The sequence below is a fragment of the Odocoileus virginianus genome, unplaced genomic scaffold (genome assembly GCF_023699985.2).
Source record: "Odocoileus virginianus isolate 20LAN1187 ecotype Illinois unplaced genomic scaffold, Ovbor_1.2 Unplaced_Contig_21, whole genome shotgun sequence".
In the NCBI taxonomy this organism is placed as follows: domain Eukaryota; kingdom Metazoa; phylum Chordata; class Mammalia; order Artiodactyla; family Cervidae; genus Odocoileus; species Odocoileus virginianus.
In genome coordinates this window covers 348,901-372,869 of record NW_027224338.1, presented here as the reverse complement: position 1 = coordinate 372,869, position 23,969 = coordinate 348,901, and the positions used below count along the sequence as shown (strand labels likewise).

At 41.3% G+C, this 23,969-nt stretch overlaps 1 protein-coding gene across 1 annotated transcript in view; it reads right to left on the bottom strand.

Moving 5' to 3' along the window:
* PLAC1 (placenta enriched 1) overlaps nt 1-10,293 on the bottom strand; it is a 36,480-nt gene extending 26,187 nt beyond the window's left edge. Inside the window, exon 1 of the mRNA XM_020874063.2 lies at nt 10,167-10,293. The gene's annotated coding sequence lies outside the window, so the exon portion shown is untranslated. The remainder of the gene's footprint in view (nt 1-10,166) is intronic.
* Nucleotides 10,294-23,969: the final 13,676 nt, after the last annotated feature.

The window sequence follows — 23,969 nt, the reverse complement described above, 5'->3', positions numbered from 1 at the left end:
CCAAGGGGGAGGGGTGGGGGAGGGAAGGATTGGGAGTTTAGGATTAGCAGATGTAAACTATTATATAGAGAATGAATAAACTATAAGGTCCTACTGTATATAGCACAGGAAACTATATTCAATATCCTGTGATAAATGGAAAAGAATACTATATATATATATATATATAACTGACTCACTTTGCTGTATAGCAGAAATTAACACTGTAAATCAACTATACTTCAATAAAATGAACTAAAAAATAGATTCCTTGAGATTATCTATGTAGATTATCGTGCCACCTGCAAATAGAAAGTTTCATTTCTTCCTTTCAAATCTATATGTCTTTTCTTTTCTGTCATTATTGTACTAACTAGAATTTCTAGCACTATGACAAAAAAGAATAGTAGAAATGGATCTGATCTTAGGGTGAAAGCATTCAGTTTTCCACCCTTAAATATAATATTAGTTGTAGGGCTTTTTTTGGTAGGTACCCTTTAGCAAGTTAAGGAAGTTTCCTTCTATTCCTTGCTTGCTGAGAGATTTTGTCATGATTGGATGTTGAATTCTGTCAAATGTCTTTTCTGCACCAGCAGATATGCTCACGTGATTTTTCTTCTCTTGGCCTGTTAATATGATGGTTTGTATTCATTGGTTTTTAATGTTGAACCACACTTGGATACTTGTCACTGTCCCACAAGATGGTGGAGTAGAAGGACGTGTGCTCATCTTCTCCTGTGAGAACTCCAAAATTGCAACTAACTGCTGAACAACCATTGACAGGAGAATGATGGATCCCAGAAAAAGATACCCCACATCCAAGGGCAAATAAGAAGCCCCAACAAGATAGTGAAAGGAAGAGTGAAAGTTGCTCAGTTATATCCAACTCTTTGCAACCCCATGAACTATACAGTCCATGGAATTCTCCAGGCCAGAATACTGGAGTGGATAGCCTTTCTCTTTTCCAGGGGATCTTCCCAACCCAGGGATCGAACCCAGGTCTTCTCCATTGCAGGCAGATTCTTTACCATCTGAGCCACAAGGGAAAGCCCAAGAATACTGGAGTGGGTAGCCTATCCCTTCTCCAGTAGATCTTCCCAAGCCAGGAATCAAACCGGGGTCTCCCATGTTGCAGGCAGATTCTTTGTCAACTGAGCTATCAGGGAAGCCACTGGTAGGAGGGGCAAAATTGTGTTTAGAATCAAACCCCATACCCACCAGAGATGCTCAGAGGGCTCAAACAAAACCTTGTGCACACCAGGACCCAGGGGAAGGAGCAGTGACCCCACAAGAGACTGAGCCAGACCTGCCTTTGAGTGTTTAAGTGTCTCCTGCAGGAGGTACGGGTCAGCAGTGGCCTGCCACAGGGACAGGGGCTCTGGCTGCAGCAGACCTGGGAGGCACAGCATGTGAGCCCCACCATAGAGCCACTGAGCAGACAACCCACAAACTGGAGAACAATTATACCAAAGAAGTTCTTGCACTGTTGTGAAAGTTCTAGGGCCCACAACAGATTTCCCAACCTGGGGATCCAGCAAAGGGACTGAGGAACCCCCAGGGAATTTGACTTTGAAGGCCAGTGGGATTTGATTACAGAACTTCCACAGGACTGGGGAAACAGACTCTTGGAGGGCACAAACAAAATCTTGTGCACACCAGGACCCAGGAGAAAGGAGCAGTGACCCCACAAGAGACTGAGCCAGACTTGCCTGTGAGTGTCCAGGAGTACAGCCATGAAATTAAAAGATGCTTGCTCCTTGGAAGAAAAGCTATGACCAACCTAGACAGCATATTAAAAAGCAGAGACATTACTTTGCCGACAAAGGTCCATCTAGTCAAAGCTATGGTTTTTCCAGTAGTCATGTATGGATGTGAGAGTTGGACCATAAAGAAAGCTGAGCGCTGAAGAATTGATGCTTTTGAACTGTGGTGTTGGAGAAGACTCTTGAGAGTCCTTTGGACTGCAAGGAGATCAAACCAGTCAATCCTAAAGGAAATCAGTCCTTAATATTCATTGGAAGGACTGATGCTGAAGCTCCAATACTTTGGCCACTGATGTGAAGAACCAACTTATTGGAAAGGACCCTGATGCTGGGAAAGATTGAAGGCAGGAGGAGGAGGGGCCAACAGAGGATGAGATGGTTGGATGGCATCACCAACTCAATGAACATGGGTTTGGGCAAGCTCTGGGTGTCCATGTGCTGCAGTCCATGGGGTCACAAAGAGTCGGACACGACTGAGTGACAGAACTGAACTGAACTGGAGACTTGTAATGAACCCTACTTGGTCATGGCATATAGTTCCTTTATATTGCTGAATTCTACTTGCTAATATTTTGCTAAAGGTTTTTGCATCTATATTCATGAGGGATATTGGTCTGTAGTTTTCTTGTACAGTCTCTAGGTGGTTTTGGTATCAAAGTAAGCTAACTTCATAAAATTAATAGGGAAATGTTCCCACTACTTCTGTTTTCTGGAAGAGATAATGTAGAGTTGCTGATACTTTAAATATTTGGTAAAATTATCTGGTGAAATCATCTGGAACTAGAGAGTTCTTTGTTGGGAGTTTTAAAATTATGCAGCTAATTTCCTTAACAGTTATAGGGCTTTGAACTCTATTTACATTGGGTGACTTGTGGTAGTTTGTGTTTTTCAAGGAATTGGTCCATTGCATTTAAGTTTTAAAATACAAGTGTGTAGAGTTGTTCATGGTATTACCTTATTGTACACCACCCTTATCTGCAGGATCTGTAGTGATATCTCCTGTTTTGCTCCTGATATTGGTAATTTGCTTCTTCTCTTTTTCCTTTGTCTTGTCTTGCTAGAGATTGTCAAGTCTATTGATCTTTATAAAGGAACAGCTTTTGTTTCATTTATTTTCTTTATTGGTTTCCTTTATTCAATTTCATTGATTTCTGCTCCTTATGATTTCCTTCCTTTTGCTTGCTTTGTGCTTATTTTGCTCTTCTTTGATAGACGCATACTTTCTTTTTATTAATGCTTGCATGATATATCTCTTTACATCCTTTTACTTTCGGCTTCTCTATATCATTATATTTGAAGTAAGTTTCTAGTAGAATGCATATAATTGGGTCATATTTTTCTTATCCACTCCACCAATCTTTGTCTTCGAATTGATATACTTAGACCATTTATACTTATTGCAATTTTTTTATAAATTAGAATCTAAATCTGCCATTTTAGTTTTTGTTTTCTGCCTTTTATTCCTCAGATTTCTTTTTATGCCTTCCTGTAGGTTACTTGAATATTTTTTGGACTATCATTTTGGTTTATCTGTCATGGTTTTGAGTGTATATCTTTGTATATATTTTTAGTGGTTCCTTTAGGTATTTTATATATATGTATATATATATATATATATATATATACACACATATACATACACATATACATATATATATATATATACATATACATATATATATATAGAAGGAAAGTCTACTGGATTTCTTCATGTTTTTGCTTATTGTGTTCTTTCTTCCTTATATTCCAAGAGTCCTTCTTTTATTATTTTCTTTCTGTTTGGAGAAGTTCTTCTAGCTATTCTTTTAGGGTAGGTGTGATGGTGACAAATTCTCTTAAGTTTTCTTCATCTGAGAATGTCTCCATTTCCCTTTCATTCCTGATGGACATTTTTGAGAGATGTAGGATTCTGCATTAGCAGTCCTTTTCTTTTAGTGCTTGAAAAATGTGCCAATTCCTTATTAGAACATTGTCTCCTTGTACTTTTCTTTTGGCCTTCAAGACTTTCTTTGTTTTAAGTTTTCAGAAGTTTGACTATGATGGGTCTTAGTGTGAATTTCTTTGCATCTATCCTGCTTAGGGTTCTTTCAGCTCTTTTAATATGTAGGTTTATATTTTTTCTCAAACTTGGAAACTTTGAGATTTTATTGTTTCAAATGGTCTTCAGCCCCTTTATCTTTCTTCCCTCTTTCTGAGATTCCAGTGATACGAATGTTATATCTTTTGTTATAGTCCCATAAGTTCCTGAGGCTCTTTTCATTTTTTTCCAGTTCTCACTGTGTAATTTCTATTGTTATACCTCCAAGTTCATTAATTCTTTCATTTGTCTGCTCTATTCTGTTGAGCTCATCCACTGAGTTTTTAATTTCTAAATTTTTCATTTGGTTCTTATTTGTATCTTTGTATTTGTTTGCTGAGATGTTATATTTCTTTGCTGAGACTTTCTAGTCTTTTCATTTGTTTTAAGCATTTTCATAATTGTTCACTGAAGCATTTTTATGGTAGCTGCTTCAAAATCTTTGTCAGATAACTGTAACATCTCTTATCTTGATTTGGGCATCTGTTGATTCTTTTTTTTTTTCATTCAATTTGAGATCTTCTTTGGTCTTGGTATAATGAATGATTTTCAGTTGAATACTGTTCATTTCGGGTATCATGTAATGAGGCTCTTATTTAAGCCTTTTGTTTTTCCTGTTTGAAGAAGTTTCCCCTACTCTGGCAGGGAAAAGAGAGTTGCTACCTTGTTACTGCCACATTGGGGTAGAAGTTCAGGCTCTCCACTCATCATTCATTGGCATGGGTGTGTGTGGAAGTCATAGTTTTTCCTGTGGTGTTTGGCTACAGTAGAGTAGTACTTGTCTGAAAGTTGCCTACTTTGCTAAGCTGCCCCTTTCTTGGTCCTTTGGCTAAAGAGAGCAGGCTTTCTTGTTTGTTTGCTCCCACTTGGTTTTTTCTTAACTGCTGGTGTCTCCAGCATCCAGTCTGGAATCAATGAGGCAAAAAGAAAATACAGGGAACTCACCATCACATCATTCATTGGTTACTGAGGTCCTTAGCCACTCTGTCTTCTTCTTTCCACCTTTCTCGGTCCTCTTATATTTGTTTTATATATAACACCCAGGGTTTTTAGCTGTATTTAGTGACAAAAATAGGGACAAGTACATCTATTCCAGCTTCTTTTCTTGGAGGCAGAAATCCCCATTTGATGCTTTGAACCACGCATCTCTTATTAGCTAAATCTCTTCACTTATCCCTGAAGGTGTGGTGTTAAAAAGTCAGTTTGATATGCGTTCTTCATTGAGTGAGTGGATCATGCTCGTGTAGCCTGTGAGATATTGAGGCAGATCCATAGATTAAGCCATCCCCAGAGTTCTCCAGCTGCTAAGCTGGTGACAGATCCTTTAAATCTGTTCTGCTCTTGAATAAACAAGTCTTCAGTATGTGCCCAGAGCTGCAACGGGTGTTTAAGAGGTTATGGAGAAAGCCGTAGCCTTCACTCTCAGGATGTTTAATGTCTAATTGAGGAGAAAAGACAAATGAATTCTCCATCTCAGGACTTGGCATATAGTAGACACTCAATACTTGCTTGATGCTAGGATGAGTGCTGCTGAACAAATGTTAACTGTCCCTGAATGACAGGTGCTAAAATAATTGTGTGTTGCAGACTAGAATTGCTGTCTGAGCCAGAAGACAGGCAGTGGTGTGGTTTGGGAGTAGTCAAGAAGGAGGTAGAGGTTGGGTTGTTTTGTAGGTTGGGTTGGATATAGAAGTATTTTTTTATTGAGGTATAATTGACATATAACATTATATTAGTTTCAGGTATACTGCATAGTGATTCAATATTTGCATACATTGTGAAGTGATCACTGCAATAAGTCTAGTTAACATCTGTCACCATACATAGTTACAACATTTTTTTTTCTTGTGATGAGAATTTTTAAGATCTACTTTTTAGCAACTTGCAAATATAATAATATGGCTTTATTAATTATAGTGTCCATGCTGTACATCACATTCCCATGACTTACTTATTTTGTAACTGGAAGTTTGTGCCTTTTTGAAGGTATTTTTTTGAAGGAAAAATGGACAGGACTTGTGACTGTTTATGTTGGGGGTGGGGCATGAAAGAGTAAAAAACCAGAGTTTGGTTCAGGTCCTGGGTCACTGGGAGCCAAGCAGAGGACTATGTTTGATCTTGGACCTGATTAGCTTAAGTTGTTAGCAAAAGATCCAAGCACAACTGCACAGTATTTGGACTATCTGGAACTGAGGGACAAGACTATATTAGAAAAACTCATCTTTCTACCTGAGAGTCTCCAGAAGATGTAGGCCCTAGCTCCAGCTTTGCAGCCAAAAAAACCTATGTAATTCAAGGCAATTTACAACGCCTCCCTGGGCTTTGATTTCCTCATCTGTAAAGTGGAGTGAATTACTAGGTGGTTTTAATGAGATAACATTTGATCAGCAACCAGCACAGTATCTTGGATTTGGAAAGAACTCTGTACTTGTTGGAATACTTTCCTTCTAGCTGTAAAGCTCTAGGATTCTGAGATTTCTTTGAAATGTGAAGAGTACTTACTGTATCTGCCTTCTACGGCTGAGTTTTCACTTAGTAGCTTTTTTCCCAGCAGAGCCCACCCGTTTCTATTATGGAAAGGTCAGAATGTGAGGGAGGGAAGGTTGTACATGTTGTGACTCAATCTTCTCAGACTTGCTAAATTTTGAGCATTTGCAGTTTTCATGCTTGAATCAGAAAAGCCTCCATTTTGGCTGACTCCAGCCCTCCACTCTGGGGAGTACAATGGGCAGGTAGCCATTAGTACACAGGAAGGGAGGGCTTTGTGATATCTTAAAGCTATTGGATTTTATTTATTTCCAGTTTGCTCAACATTTGTTCCACAGATCTGGACAGTTTTAAAATGGGTGGGGATGGGGAGAGAGAAGATGAAACCTAACTAGGCTGAGAGAGAAGGATGAACAGTTTTGTCTTTCAATATCAAACTGAGGCTCTTAATAAAACTCAAAAAGACTTGTAGGCATAATTTTGTTTTTATGAAAACATGACTTTCTACATGGCATCTGAAGGGTAGACTCTGGTTTGAGAAATTGTTTCACATTTTGTGACTAGGATAGCATTTTTTTCTTTCCAATTAAAAAGATATTTTTCAGGCTGTAAAGTAATACAAGCTCATTGTAGAGAATTTGGAAGTTACAAATATCAGAATATGAAAATAATTCATAATTCTACTATTAGAATCATTGTTAATATTTTATTTATTTCCTTTCTGTCTTCTTTCTTTTTGCATGTGTGCACAGACACACACATGCAGGAGATCATACTGTATGTTCATCTGTATCCTCCCTTTCTCCACTTAATTTAGGTTGTGAGCATTTTCTCATGTTGTTATAGACTCTCTTAAACATGATTTTAAATAACTACATAGCATTTATAGTATAAATGTTACTACATAAGATTTTATAATATAGACATTGAAGTTGATTTCACTTTTTCTCTATTTTTTCACTCTTTCTCTATTTTAAATGATACTACAATGAGTTTCCTAGTATTTATATCTTTTGTGCATTTCTGTTTTTTTTTAGGATAAGTCCTTAGAAAGAGAGTTACTGGGTGAAAGGACAAGAACACCATTAAGGCTTTGGCACATTTTGGCAAATGACCCTGTGAGAAAGTTGTACCAATTTGCATGCCCAGTAGTGTTTGAGAATGCCTGACCCACTACATTGATACAGAATACTTCACCATATGTGTGAATGACAATATTTTGGATCATTTCCATTCAAAAGGCATTTACTGAGCACCTATTATGTGTAGTATACCAGGCTAGGTATGAGACTCACCCCCCATTATGCAGTGTAAGTGCTACACAGATAACACACATACAAAGATGGTTAAAAGTACAAGTAAGTGTAGTCACATATAAATATCTGTGGCCAGGGTTGATGTCATTCAGCCTTCAAATAGCTACTTTTTGAGGAAAGACACTGTGCTAGCAAATTTTCAAACAGAATTGCAATCTCATACATGCTTAAAAAAAAAAAAAAAAGAAATGCACTAATGTGAACCTTGCAAACAACAGGGGTTGAGTTGTAATCATTTACACTGTATTTCCTGATGTAAATTAAGGTCAGAATGGAGAGGAATATGACAAATCCACAAAAAAGCAAAAAAAAAAAAAAAACCTATTTGGGTGAAAGGACAATTTCTGCTTTTGTCAATTCCCTTTAGAAAGTTAACCTGTTAGTTATCAGAGAAGGGGGACACAGAACACACAGAAACACACTCCTTCTGGCAGCTGGGGATAATTTGTCAGTCTCCTTTGAAATGTGGCTTTGTGCTCACTGGTGAAGGCAGCTGGAACAGCAAAAGCATGACAGACAAAAGCTGAAATCCACATGAAGAAAGGTCTTTTTCCCCAGAATTACTGCCTGAGTTAGTAATGGTCAGAACAGAAAGTACATGTATATGTTCCCAGCAACAAGCATGTCCAGAGCTAGAGAAGGCCCCGATACTACAGGAGCCACTGAGAATTGTAGTAGCCCTGAATGGGGCTGCTGGATAGCCTTTAAACAAGCCCTCTCAGCCACATGAAAAATTATACCCTCAAATGTAATCCATTTAAAACAGAGATGAAATGAATGAAAGTATCATGTTTTAAAACCTAGTCAAAAGCATTTACTATTCTGAAAAGGAAGACCCACTTAATATATAGTGGATACTGTCTAGAGATATAGAAATAGAGGTTTTAGTATATGATTTCAAGTTAAAAGGTAACCAATGGAATTCACTAAAAATAATGCTATCCAACTGGAAACTACGCAAATGTCTTTCAACTGGAATGAGTACACTGGTACATTCAAGTGATGGAATACTACTCAGCAATGAAAACAATGAACTACTGAGACATAAATCTCAAAGTAATTAAAATGAGTGAAAGAAGCAGTGTAAAAAGATCACACATTTCTATGACATTCTGGAAAAGGCAAAAGTATAGGAACATAAAACAGATCAGTGGTTACCAGGGGTTGGGAGTGAAGGATGGGGTTGATTACAAAGGTCAGCATAAGGAAGTTTTGGGGGTGATATATATTGATTGTGATGGTAGTTATATGACTTTTTGTATTTGTCTAAACTCATAGAACTGTATAACCCAAATAGGAAATTTTAGTGAATACTATTTTAAAAGGTGAATTTAAAAACCTCATAAAGATAATACTATCAAACATGGGGAGGTGGAGAAAGAAAGGAGGTTAAGAGTAATGCTAAATTCATAGTTTTTACAGCAAGGAGTCAATAGATAAGGCTCCAACTGGATAAATTAAGAAGTAGGAGTAGAGACATATTTAGAAATATTGAAATAACCACCAGATGAATTGAAAACAGAATCTCTTAAAAATGGTTGCTTCTGAGGAGTGATACTAGGGGTAGGGCAGAAAACTTTTTTTTTTTAAATTACAAGCATTCTTATATTACTTGATTTTTAAAAATCATTCTCATGTATTACTTTGATTTAGAAATAAATACAGTGGAAAATGCACTGGACTGGGAATCATGAAACCTGATCGCTAACCTTCAGTCAGCACTAATTGAGCAACTCCCTTCTCTTTGAGTCTTGGTTTCTATTGATATATCCATAATATAAAGGGGTTGAACTAGATGACCTTTAAGATCCCTTTCGGACCTAAAAGAATTTATAACTTCAGGTGACTGGCATACCTACAACAATTCTTTATTGAACCCAAAGCTAAGAAACAGACATTCTTATTTTTAAACCTGGAAGGGACTTAGTCATCAAATTAAAGACTCTTTTTAACCACTGAAGAAAGCAAGACACAGATTTGTTAAAAAAGACCCACTTGGAATGACAGTTTATTGGCACAGAGCTAGGACTGGAGCTTAGGTCTCCACCCGAACTCTTGCCATTGCACCACCCAGCTTCTACTGGGTCTAATGGAATTATTCCCAGGCACCAAGGCTGGGAGAAATTCCCGGAGATGACACCAGGCATGAAACTCATATGCTTACATGGTTCCACTGGCCTGGGAAATGAGTCAGAATTTTGGAAGTGGTCCCTGACATAAGCATGGATGATGCAGTACCATAGGCATCCCCAAGTTGATTAAGGCTATGTCGGAGCCCAATCTGAGGACTCCACTTACTAATAACTGGAGAATCGACCACCTAAGACAGCTCCTGCCAGCCCACTCACTTTCTTTTTTGTGCAATAGGAATCCCACCACTCAGAAATACCACCCTTTTCATTCTGATTTAAAACAATATTTTTCTCATTGGTCTTTTATCTCTACAGCCTCTAAGCGCATAACATATTTCGCCGAAATCTATGAAGTATGATAGATACGTCCACTTGGAAACATATATCAGCCATCATCAAATTAAAACAATACCTGGGTATGGTTTAGTAATCCTCCTAGAAAGCGAGTTGAAACAGATCCCAGACTTTGACCACACCACCTCCTTAGGAAAGACCTTCCACGTTGGCTAGCAAGCTAGCTGTGAGCATGTGCGTTGTGCCAAGTGTCTTGCCCACCCCCCCCCCTTCGCCTGAGCCTGAAGGCTCACTGGCCCCTCATCGCACAAGGTCTGAGATTTAGAGAATAAGGACACCATTATGTGGGGCTATCATTCTTCCCCGGTGGAAACAACGCTGCCCTTTGTAAGCTCCCAGCAAACTTCAAAGGGTGTGGCTATCTCTCTGTGCTCCCAGGGAAGCCTCCTTGGGAAACATCGCTCACAGTGTCCTTCTAGTACCAGAATCTTCTTCAGCTGATAAGTGAGTTACAGAAGGAATTTTTAGACTACTCCCCCACAGCCTGTTGGTGCTCTATGTACCTTAGAAACAAGATTGTGTTTTTTTTAGTCTTCCTCCCTTGGAAAACACTTGTTTGCCAACTTTTGTGCCCCCCTCCACTCCTGAATCAGGGCTCCCACTCAAGTCTGGCTGTCTGCCCAGTTCTGAATCTTGCCTTACCTACTGCCTGGCGTTTACTTCACAACAGCTGGCCCAGGGATCTTGAGTACTTAGCCTCAGCTGCCAGCTTAGGGAAGGAGAGGCCCCTGGAGTTGAGCCTATGACAAAGACAGCACTTGTTCCCACACCAGTATTCTCAATGTCAACAGCAGTGACAGGCTTGGTGAGAACTCCACAAGCCCAGGGATGTTTAGACATCCAGCTTTCAGACTGGCTTCGACTCTCCCCACAATGCTCTGAGGTGACTAGAAACCAGTAAAAAGATTCTCACTTTACAGTGTGGAAAGGCAAACACCTGGACACTAGGGATTTACCCAAGGGAACGACGATCATAGTGTTCAAAACAAAAACCAGGATACCCGGTGATGACAAACACTGGTTTCTGTGATTTGCCAATTTGTTGATGTGAAAAGTGCTGTAACCTGGCTTGCTTGTCACTAAGTGAGATTGTGTGTGCCACCCAAAGTGATGGAAAGGAGGTTGATGTGAGAGTTCATGCCCTGTGGTTCATGCCCTGTGGCAGGATGGCAAAGAGAGGCTCTATCCAAGACCATCTGTCCTGGGGCACTGCATGGCATTCCTGCCTTCCTTCCACCAACAAATGTTGACTGTAGTGGAAACAAGGAATCCTAACCACCTGAGCACCAGGGAAGTCCCAATATGTATGTATGTGTGTGTGTATATATATACATATATATATATACACATATACATACTGTGTGTATATATTTATACATGCATACATACATATATCTTCTGGTGGCACAACCAGTAAAGAATTTGCCTGCAGTGCAGGAGACCTGGGTTCAATCCTGGAGTCGGGAAGATCCCCTGGAAAAGGAAATGGCAACCCACTCTGGTATTCTTGCCTGGAGAAATCCCATGGACAGAGGAGCCTGTTGGGTTACAGTCCATGGGGTCTCAAAGAGTTGGACACGACTGAGCAACTAACTTTTTTCTTTCTCTATTTTTGTAATGATATCCTTGCATATCTAGAAAACCTGAGATGTGAGTGAATTATAATTTTACATCAAAAGTTAATGAGAGTTCAGTAGAGTAGTTAAATGTATAGTGAACATGCAGAAATAAAAAACTTCCTTATACACCAGCAATAACCAGTTAGAAAATATGCAAAAAAGACACAAGTCATAACAAGAGGTGTGCATGGGAATATTACCCAGTTCAAAGAGCTGGGTGTCTCCTCTAAACAATTCTAGGACACCCAGGCCTAGAAGCAGTGCCATGGTGACAGTTTCCCAGGCCTATTAGCCTCTGGCCTTGGCCTTGGCCTTCTCCCTCTCAGGGCTCAAGCCCAGTTCAGGGGCTGCCTGTCTAGCTCCAGGTGGTCCTATCAACTTCCTTGTTCTCTCCCCAGTCAAGATACAATTGCTCCCATAGCAGACTAGTTTGCACAAATGGTTCCCAGCCTCTCTCATAGACAATTTTATGTATCTTTCTCCTCCCAAAGCCACTTTTGCTTCTTGAAGTGAAGTGAAGTGAAGTCCCTCAGTCGTGTCCGACTCTTTGGGACCCCATGGACTGTAGCCTATCGTGCTCCTCCATCCATGGGATTTTCCAGGCAAGAGTACTGGAGTGGGCTGCCATTTCCTTCTCCATTGCTTCTTGAACCACATATTAATTCTCTTAAAGAGTACCTGCTTGAAATTTGCAGGGAGGAGAATTCTGAGCAATTTTCCCAGGGAATATTTGTTTGGTCATTAAGATTGTGGGTTCAAGTATGGAGATTCCTTTAAAAAAACTAGGAATAAAAGTACCATGTGATTCAACAATCTCACTACTAGGCAAATACCCCAAGGAAACCATAATTGAAAAGGACACACGTACCCTAATGTTGCAGCACTACTTACAATAGCTAGGACATGGAAACAACCTAGACGTCCATCGACAGATGAATGGATAAAGAAGTTGTGGGACATATACACAATGGAATATTACTCAGCCATGAAAAGGAACATATTTGAGTCAGTTGTAGTGAGTTAGATGAACTTGATGTTGCTGCTGCTGCTAAGTCACTTCAGTCGTGTCCAACTCTGTGTGACCCCATAGACGGCAGCCCACCAGGCTCCCCCGTCCCTGGGATTCTCCAGGCAAGAACACTGGAGTGGGTTGCCATTTCCTTCTCCAATGCATGAAAGTGAAAAGTGAAAGTGAAGTTGCTCAGTTGTGTCCGACTCTTAGCAACCCCATGGACCGCAGCCCACCAGGCTCCTCCGTCCATGGGATTTTCCAGGCAAGAGTACTGGAGTGGGGTGCCATTGCCTTCTCTGTAGATGAACTTAGAGCCTATTATAGAGTGAAGTAAGTCAGAAAGAGAAAAACAAATATCATATATTAACACATATATATGGAATCTAGAAAAATGGTACTGATGAACCTATTTGCAAGGCAGCAAAGGAGATGACATAAATAACAGACTTTTGGACACAAAAGTCTTCCCCCCTTTTTGGGGGAAGGAGAGGGTGGGATGAATTGAGAGAGTAGCATTGAAACATATATATTACCATATGTAAAATAGATAGTGGGAATTTGCTATATGACACAGGGAACTCAAATCTGGTGCTCTGTGACAACTTAGAGGGGTGGGATGGGATGGGAGGTGGAAGGGAGTTTCATGAGGGAGGGGACATAGGTACACACATGGCTGATTCATATTAATGTATGGCAGAAACCAGCACAATATTGTAAAGCTATTACTCTTCAATTAAAAATAAAATAAATAAAGCAAATTAGATCTTCAAAAAAAAAAAAAAAAAAGAAAAGATTACAGGTTCAAATCCCACCTCTCCACTTACTAGGAGCCTTTAGTCAAATCCCTTCAGCTCTCTATCACTTTCCTCATCTACAAAATGGGGGATAAGTGATCCTAAAAGTGATCTTCACTTTTAGGGATATGGTGAAGCTTAAATGAGTTTATGTATGTAAAGGGTTTAGTAGAGTCAGGCATATGGGAAGATCTCAATATGTGGGAGCTGCTGTCACCACTAAAACAAGAATAGTTTGTCAACAATGAAAATCAAAGGTTTCATCTCTTGTAAGCTACAGACTGCTAGCTGCAATTAAATAGGGTTTCCAGACCCCTAGAGAAGAAAATGGCAACCCACACCAATATTTTTGCCTGGGAAATCCCATGGACAGAGAAGTGTGGTGGGCTACAGTCCAAGAGGTTGCAAAAAGAGTCAGACGCAAATTAGCGACTAACCAACAACAAACAAGACCCCTATCTTCCATTCAAGAAAGTTTCAAAAATATCAGTCTTAGTTTCAGCCTGGGACCCCCAAACACAACTGCCTAGGACCACTCAGAGTACACAGGCTCAGATATTAAACTAAGAACTTACCACCTAAATGGACAGACAGAAGTCACCCACATGAAACAACCAGTTTCAGTGAGAACCAGTGACAAACTCTCAGGCGCATGCATATAAGGAAATATATCTATATAGAAACATGCATAAGGAAATACATGATCTCCCCACAATGCTCCCTAAGCCCTCAGGCCACAGGGCTCTATTTATCCAGCAAAGGTAATTCAAACACCACAAAGTCATTTTTATATTCCTTTAAAGTTTGTAAAAACAAGATTCTCTTCTTCCCTTGATCATGAATGTATGGCACCTTCACCTACCCCGCTGAGGAGCTGAACCCGGAATGAATCCAGTCGCTGTCGGCAGCCTTGATCAAGTGCACGGCCCCTGCCCTCTGGGGGTTTCTGGGGCTGATCCAGGCTTGGCCTCTCAGGCACGCAAGGCAGGTAGAAGCAGTGCTTCAGAGCTCCAGCCAATGTGATGCTTGGAGGGGGTCAACGCTCACCACTCCTCACCCAGTGTCCAGAGCAGGAGTGAAGAACTGCCTCACAGCCCTGGGTTTTCTCAACTGAGGGAAGTGTTCAAATCTGAGGAAGAAAATCTCAGGACAACCCAGGGAACTGAATCCCGAGCCCCCTTTGCAGACCTTGCTTCTGTACCTTTCACACTGAAATGTCAACAAAATTGTTTCACCGCTGAACTAGGGCCTTGACCAATCTCTGCAGGCTGACAGAGGTGTCTTTCCATTACAGAAGTTTCACAAGACCTGTTACATTAAGTATTAATAGAAACCTGGGCAAAGGCTGAAGAGGGGGACTGCCTAGGGGTTTTGTCACTCTACCCTTCAAAGCCTTTCAGGACACAGGGTGCTACCCTGCACATAACCTAAGGGAGTTACATTCCTTCCCTTTTTTCCTTTCCTTTGCTTTTCTTTACCCCTTCCTTCCTTCCTCCTTCCCTCCCTCCCTCTCTTCTTTCTTTTGATAGCGTGCAATTTAGCTAATTCTTCTAAAATTTCATTTCCCTCATATCTGAAATGTGGAGAATAACTCAAAAGACTGTTGTGAAGATAAAACAGGATAATGACTTTAAATTGTTTAGTAATACGTTGTACTTAGCAAGCCTTCAATACACATTGACTACTATTATTATTACTGGTTAATCCTCATATATTTCATCTCAGTAAATTACCATAGCTTAGTATTAATTTCAGAAAGTGTAAGTTTTATACAGTTCCCATGTATCACAAGAAAAGACAACTGGAAACATTTGGCTTTTTCCCCCCTCCCCCGCATTTTTTTTTTTTTTTACTTTTTAAAGCTATTTAAACAAACATTTTCGATAGAATTTCTGAATTGGTTCATCCTACGTTCAAAAAGGCACTTCAGGGAGGGTCTAAGTCAAGGCGCTCTCTGCATGTCCTTTGGTAAAGAATCATTTCGCAACATGACGAATCACCTCTTGGTTTCTCTCTTTCGCAAGTGATTTTGCTGATTGTCTTAGAGCCAGGCAGCCACGTGCTCCTGCATGAAGGAGGCATGCTGATGAAATATAACTTTCTCATGCCAGAGAAATATAAAGACCCCAAATCAGTTTGCTCCATACAGAGAGTAAAGGCTCCAGAGACCAGCACACTCTCCCTTGCATCGTTCACCTTCCTGGGTTTCTGTGGCTTCATCCCAGCCCAGACTCTAACCATTTAAGTTTGGATTCTCATTCCTGGCTCCCAGCTGGACACTTTGACTCCATTCCCTCATTTTGCCCCTCTGCTGCCACAGTTAGCTGCTCCGGATGCCTTCTGTTTTCATTTGGGCAGCTGGGTGTGGTCTCCAGAACCTCTTTACCCAAAACTCTTTTCAAAGCAGCACCCTGGCTCATCACCGTGTTTGAGCTCCTCCCTTCTCCTGCAGGCTCTTCCCAGCTTCTCAGCTCTTGCTTATCTGCCTCCCAGCCTTTACTTCTTGCCTCTGCCTCTCTGAACAGCCCCAAACCTGCCTCCTTGAGGAAGGCTTTCTGGTGTCCTGCAACTGACTTAGGACTTCCTGTCTTTAAAGACTTACTGCCCTCAATTGGATGAGAGCGTCCAGTGTTCAGTTAGACTCCCTTGTGTTTTTTCCTTTTATGGAATTCTAGACACCCCAATGTAGGTAAGCCTTTCCACATGCCCAGCCCTGTGCTATACTCATTTATAGACTCAATACTCACAAACTAATACTCATCACTATTTCTTGCTAACACACTCATTTTTGTTTGTTTGTTTTGTGCAAAACACTGCATTTTGACCAAGTCCTCAAAACTCCCAGACTTGCTTATATTATTGCTGTAATAAATGGCATCTCCAACATCTGTCCTGACCTCATCCAGATGTCTTGAGGCTCAGATAGGAAGAAGGGTGGGAAAACCCTGTGGACACTATAATTGCTGCTGGGCCAAAGCACTGAATGAAGGTTTTGAGCTGATTTGACTGAAACTGAACCAATTGCTCCAGCCTCCTATACTCACTGCCTGAATCTCTACACAGAACTCCATTCAATAATCAAATGTGGTATCAGGGCTCCTTAGCAGCTTTTGGCAGAGGACAAGGGCTGAACAGGCCAAACCCTATATTTTGACAAGATGACAATGGTACAATGGGTTTTGTTTCTATGCTCCTGAATGGGTCACTGAGCATGGCCCCAGGCAGCAAGGTGGGCCCTAGAGTGATCCATGTCCTCATGTCCTCCAAAAAAGAGCTTTGAATCTTCATAAAGACTTGAAGATCCAAACAACAACAACACCCAGGTGTGGATATGACTGGTGATAGAAGTCCAATGCTGTAAAGAGCAATATTGCATAGGAACCTGGAATGTTAGGTCCATGAATCAAGGCAAATTGGAAGTGGTCAAACAGGAGATGGCAAGAGTGAACATCGACATTCTAGGAATCAGCAAACTAAGATGGACTGGAATGGGTGAATTTAACTCAGATGACCATTATATCTACTACTGTGGGCAAGAATCCCTTAGAAGAAATGGAGTAGCCATCATCTTCAACAAGAGTCCAAAATGCAGTACTTGGAAGCAATCTCAAAAAATGAAAGAATGATCTCTGTTTCCAAGGAAAACCATTCAATATCACAGTAATCCAAGACTATGCCCCGAACAGTAATGCTGAAGAAGCTGAAGTTGACGGTTCTATGAAGACCTACAAGACTTTCTAGAACTAACATCCCCCCAAAATGTCCTTTTCATTATAGGGGACTGGAATGCAAAAGTAGGAAGTCAAGAAACACCTGGAGTAACAGGCAAATTTGGCCTTGGAGTACAGAATGAAGCAGGGCAAAGGCTAATAGAGTTCTGCCAAGAGAACGCACTGGTCATAGCAAACACCTTCTTCCAACAACACAAGAGACGACTCTACACATGGACATCACCAGATGGTCAACACCAAAATCAGATTGATTATATTCTTTGCAGCCAAAGATGGAGAAGCTCTATACAGTCAGCAAAAACAAGACTGGGAGCTGACTGTGGCTCAGATCATGAACTCCTTATTGCCAAATTCAGACTTAAATTGAAGAAAGTGGGGAAAACCACTAGACCATTCAGGTATGACCTAAATCAAATCCCTTATGACTATACAGTGGAAGTGAGAAATAGATTTAAGGGACTAGATCTGATAGACAGAGTGCCTGATGAACTATGGACAGAGGTTCGTGACATTGTACAGGAGACAGGGAGCAAGATCATCCCCAAGAAAAAGAAATGCAAAAAAGCAAAATGGCTGTCTGAGGAGGCCTTACAAATAGCTGTGAAAAGAAGAGAAGTGAAAGGCAAAGGAAAAAAGGAAAGATATACCCATTTGAATGCAGAGTATCCAAAGAATAGCAAGGAGAGATAAGAAAGCCTTCCTCAGTGATCAGTACAAAGAAATAGAGAAAAACAATAGAATGGGAAAGACTAGAGATCTCTTCAAGAAAATTAGACACACCAATGGAATATTTCATGCAAAGATGGGCTCAATAAAGGACAGAAATGGTAGGGACCTAACAGAAGTAGAAGATATTAAGAAGAGGTGACAAGAATACACAGAAGAACTATACAAAAAAGATCTTAATGACCCAGATAACCATGATGGTGTGTTCACTCACCTAGAGCCAGACATCCTGGAATTCGAAGTCAAGTGGGCCTTAGGAAGTATCATTATGAACAAAGCTAGTGGACGTGATGGAATTCCAGTTCAGCTATTTCAAATCATAAGAGTTTATGCTGTAAAAGTGCTACACTCAATATGCCAGCAAATTTGGAAAACTCAGCAGTGGCCACAGGACTGGAAAAGTTCAGTTTTCATTCCAATCCCAAAGAAAGGCAATGTCAAAGAATGCTCAAACTACCGCACAACTGCACTCATCTCACATGCTAGCAAAATAATGCTCAAAATTCTCCAAGCCAGGCTTCAACAGTACATGAACCATGAATTTCCAGATGTTCAAGCTGGATTTAGGAAAGGCAGAGAAACCAGAGATCAAATTGCCAACATCCGTTGGATCATTGAAAAAGCAAGAGAGTTCCAGAAAAACATCTACTTCTGCTTTATTGACTATGCCAAAGCCTTTAACTGTGTGGATCATAACAAATTGTGGAAAATTCTTCAAGAGATGGGAATACCAGACCACCTTACCTGCCTTCTGAGAAATCTGTATGCAGATCAGAAATCAATAGTTAGAACTGGATATGGAACAACAGACTGATTCCAAATTGAGAATGTATGTCAAGGCTGTATATTGTCACCCTGCTTATTTAACTTATATGCAGAATACATCATGAGAAATGCTGGGATGGATGAAGCACAAGCTGGAATCAAGATTGCTGGGAGAGAAATATCAATAACCTCAGATATATGCAGATGACACCACCCTTATGGCAGAAAGCAAAGAAGAACTAAAGAGCCTCTTGATGAAAGTAAAAGAGGAGAGTGAAAAAACTGGCTTAAAACTCAACATTCATAAAACTAAGATCATGGCATCTGATCCCATCACTTCATGGCAAATAGATGGGGAAAAATGGAAACAGTGAGAGACTTTATTTTTTTGGGTTCCAAAATCACTGCAGATGGTGACTGCAGCCATGAAATTAAAAGACGCTTGCTCCTTGGAAGAAAAGCTATGACCAACCTAGACAGCATATTAAAAAGCAGAGACATTACTTTGTCAACAAAGGTCCGTCTAGTCAAAGCTATGGTTTTTCCAGTAGTCATGTATGGATGTGAGAGTTGGACTGTAAAGAAAGCTGAGCACCGAAGAATTGATGCTTTTGAACTGTGGTGTTGGAGAAGACTCTTGAGAGTCCCTTGGACTGCAAGGAGATCCAACCAGTCCATCCTAAAGGAAATCAGTCCTGAATATTTATTGGAAGGACTGATGTTGAAGCTGAAACTCCAATACTTTGGCCACCTGATGCGAAGAACTGACTCATTTGGAAAGATCCTGATGCTGGGAAAGATTGAAGGTGGGAGGAGAAGGGGTCGACAGAGGATAAGATGGTTGGATGTCATCATGGACTCAATGGACATGAGTTTGAGTAAACTCCGGGAGTTGGTGATGGACAGGGAGGCCTGGCGTGCTGCAGCCCATGGGGTCGCAGAGAGTCAGACATGACTGAGTGACTGAACTGAACTGAATTGGTCTGAAAGACTTGGTCTTCTGGCATAGATACTGTTGGCATTGTTATTTATTGAGCACTTACTATATGTCAAGCACATTACATCACTTACAGTCCTCAGGCAACCATGATACTACCCCCATCCGTTGGCTGAGGAAACTGAGGCTCAGATAGATTAAGTGACTTGCTCACAATCAGAACTATCAGACTCCAAAGCTCAAAATGTGAAGCATGAATGTCTGCCTTATAGGCTGCACTCTGGGATTGAGAACTGAAGACAAGTACTGGGTGGGCCAAAAAGTTCATTCAGGTCTTTTGTACCATCTTATGGAGAAACTCAAATGAAGTTTTTAGCCCACTCAATGACTGGAAATGTTATCAGGTACCTTATTCCAGTCTACAACAAGCACCATTGACATCCTATTAGTGTGGCCATTACCCTGCATATAGGTCAGGGAGAAGATTAAACCTGGCAGCATGTCCCATGGGTGCTCATCCTTCAGAGGTCACACAAGGGAAGAGAATCTGACCATGGACATTGACATAGATGAAGTCACATTCCTAATAAATTGCAGTTGAAGTTGCATGATTCATAACACAATTACATTTCCACTTTCCTCTAAGCCCATCATTCTTAACCTTTTTGAGGGTAGAGCCCTTTGAGAATCTGAGAAAAACTTCTCTTCTCAGAAATATGTATAAACACAAAGACACAATTTTGCAGATAGTTTCAGAAAAAATGCAACTTTCTCTATCTCCTTCGAGAACTACAGATAGTTTCAGAAAAAATGCAACTTTCTCTATCTCCTTCGAGAACTACAGACCCCAAGTTAAAAACTCCTCCTTTAAGCAAACCTAATTCTATATTTTAAAAAGTGATAAACTCAGAAACAATGATTCTTTTAAATCACATACCAACCTAGGGCACAAAAACCAGGATGTGCTTTGTGAAAATTTTGCTTTCATATAACATTTTAGGAACATGGCTGATGGCCTCCATGAGGTGCATTTGCAATCAACATCTCTGTGTTCCCATAGAAATGCAGTCAGAAACATCAGTGGCACAGACAGCCATCATTAGAACTGGCCAGAAGCCAGAGCTAGAAACTACATAGAGTCGTAGTAAGTTCTTTTGTCACTGGAAGCTGGGCAGCTGCTCAGCAGAGAGAAGTGTCTTCATCGGATGGGGATTGGACTCATAACCTGAATAGCCCCATTCAGGATATGTCAAAGGTTCTAAGACCCACATAAACCTGGAGAAGTTTCAGACCACAAGTCCACTCCCGCTCAGCTGCTAATGGCTTCGTGAGAGGTACCTGATGGGGGTGAACTAAGTATATATTGGCTCGCTCACCTGAAGCCAGAGTCAACCTCCTTATACTGGCCCAAGTTGTTGCAAATAGCAACCGTTAGTTCTCTGCCAACCAGAGGCCCCATTGTTCTTTTACAAAAATATCAGATAATCCCAGCCCAAGTCATTCCAAGGCCATTTCCCCCTGGCCTCTTGTGTTTTGAGTGGACAGGTCTTAACTGTGATCTTGAATATCATTGTTGGTCATGGACAGATATTTCTTCTTCTGCACCCACCTCCAGTGTTTGAGCCCTCATACAAAGTGTGCTTAGTTACAAGGCATTGATCCAGTAGCACTTTCTCCTTTAAAACCCTTTCTTTGAAAATAAGAGGGTGTGTAGTATTGGGCTGGCCAAAAACTTTGTTTGGGTTTTCCATATGTGCCTATGGGGAAAAAAAATCCGAATGAACTTTTTGGCCAGCCCAATGTTTGAGGGTGCACTAGATCTGGAGCCTAGTTCCTTCATGTATTCCTTCCCACCTCTCTGAGCCTCACCTCCCTCTATCAGATACATAATCTTTACTCTGCTTCTCTCACAGGCGTCTTGTGAGATTCAAATAAGATAGTGGGTATATACTTACTTCATTAACTGTAAAGTGTTAGACAAGCAGAATAATTCATAACTATTTCATTGAAGTTTCAAACCAACTCTGTGGGCTGCACAGATTCTTATTGTCCTGTCTTAAATTCTTGACTCTTTTGCCCTCTCCCTCCCTTTCATTCACTGAATATTTAGAGGCTGGATTATTACCAGGCACAATGTGTAGCTCAAGTAACTGCTTACAGAATCAGAAACAGGCTTAGAAAAGTGAAATTACACTTCCAAGCTCACACTGCTAGGTGTACAAGGAACTGGGACACCCTCCTTCTCCCCCTTCCCCTCCTCCAAGACCACATTGGCTGACCCAGAACACTCCCCTTCATTGGAATAAGAAATTGTTACTCACTTCTGAAAAATAAATCCTCTACCCTCTTAGAGACCCGTAAGGCAGTTGGTCCTGTTTTCTCCTTGTGACTAAGTGGGTGGGGATAGGGGGCATGGGGAGAGGGTGAGACAGGCCCCTTGGACTTGACTCCTCTGTGTGGGAACGTTTGTCATGGTCGATGGCTTTTGGAACATGGCTGCGTGTTCCCTCTCCCTCTCTCCCAGCCCCCCTTTTCTAATTTGCAAGTTATAAAAGTGTGTCGACCCCAAACACACCAGGTGTCTCCAACTTTCTAATTGAGCAAGGCAGACTCCTTTCCAGCCAAGAGCCTTGAAATATTTATCCGCATTTTAGTTTCACTGAATTAATGCCTTAAGCTGGTGAGCAATCCAACTGAAGTCAATGTTCGTTTCCTAAAGTTGTCCAATGTATGTGTGGTATTCAGACCTGAAAATGATGACTCGACTCCAGATTGCAAACTCCCCCGAGTGCACCCTGGAGATGGAAGGCAGCCCACATTGCTTTCTGATCAGTCAGCAGAAATGATCCTCTCAAGTTCAAGGTGGGCTCAGGATTGAAGCTGCCTTGAGATAAAGCAGATCAGGCCCATTCACCCCTGGGGGAAGGCCTCCACGCAGGGGGATGTGAAAGGGCCCTCTAGTCAGGGAAGACATCTGCTCCCCTTGGCTTTGGGCTGTACCAGTTGGCAGATGAAGCTCTGTGCAAATGCTGGCCAGACCAAAATGGTGCCGAGACAGCCACAGTGTTGTTTAGCAGAAAAGAAAGGAAACATCTGTAAACCCTGCCTTGGTGTTGAGCAGGGACAGCCTGTGGCTTTCCTCATGGGCCCACGGTGGGCCAGCTCCTGACTGATCAGAATGGTTCCCTGAAACAAATGCATTCGAAAGATATTTTCCATCCCCCTTACCCCCCCAACAGGAAATTCTTGTGTTTAGTCATCCTTACTACATGGGCTGAGTCAGCAAGCTCTGCTTTAACCACAGCTGCTTTCAAATAGTAAGCTAAGAAGACCAGCTAGCCGGGTGAGGAGGCTTGGCTGAAACACTTGGACAGCCGGAGCTTCAAAATCAGATGGATACATGGGTGGACTGGCAAGTTGTGCCCTGCTCATTACCTTTGAGTCCTTCTGGGTGGGCCTCAATTACTTTTTAGTATGTTGGTACTACAGAACCAGAGAGTCTCTTGGATTGCAAGATCAAACCAGTCAATCCTAAAGGAAATCAATCCTGAATATTCATTGGAAGGACTGATGCTGAAGCTGAAGCTCCAATACTTTGGCCACCTGATGCAAAGAGCTGACTCATTAGAAAAGACCCTGATGCTGAGAAAGATTGAAGGCAGGAGGAGAAGGGGATGACAGAGGATGAGATGGTTGGATGGCATCACTGACTCAATGGACATGAGTTTGAGCAAGCTCCAGGAGATGGTGAAGGACAGGGAAGCCTGGTGTGCTGCAGTCCATGGGGTGGCAAAGAGTCAGACACAACTTAGCAACTGAACATGGAGAAGGCAATGGCACCCCACTCCAGTACTCTTGCCTGGAGAATCCCATGGACGGAGGAGCCTGGTAGGCTGCAGTCCATGGGGTCGTGAAGAGTTGGACATGACTGAGCGACTTCACTTTCACTTTTCACTTTCATGCATTGGAGAAGGAAATGGCAACCCACTCCAGTGTTCTTGCCTGGAGAATCCCAGGGATGGCGGAGCCTGGTGGGCTGCCGTCTATGGGGTCGCACAGAGTCGGCCACGACTGAAGCGACTTAGCAGCAGCAGCAGCAGCAGCAGCAGCAGCAGCAATTGAACAACAATGGCATGGTGCAATGGCCTAAGCTTTTGGCCTAGGATTTAAATCCTGGGTCTGCTAATAATTAGCTCTCTGACTATAGGGCAATTGTCCCCTCTCTTTGGATCTTAGCATTCTCATTCTTATAATCAAGCCTTGGATAAAATGACCTC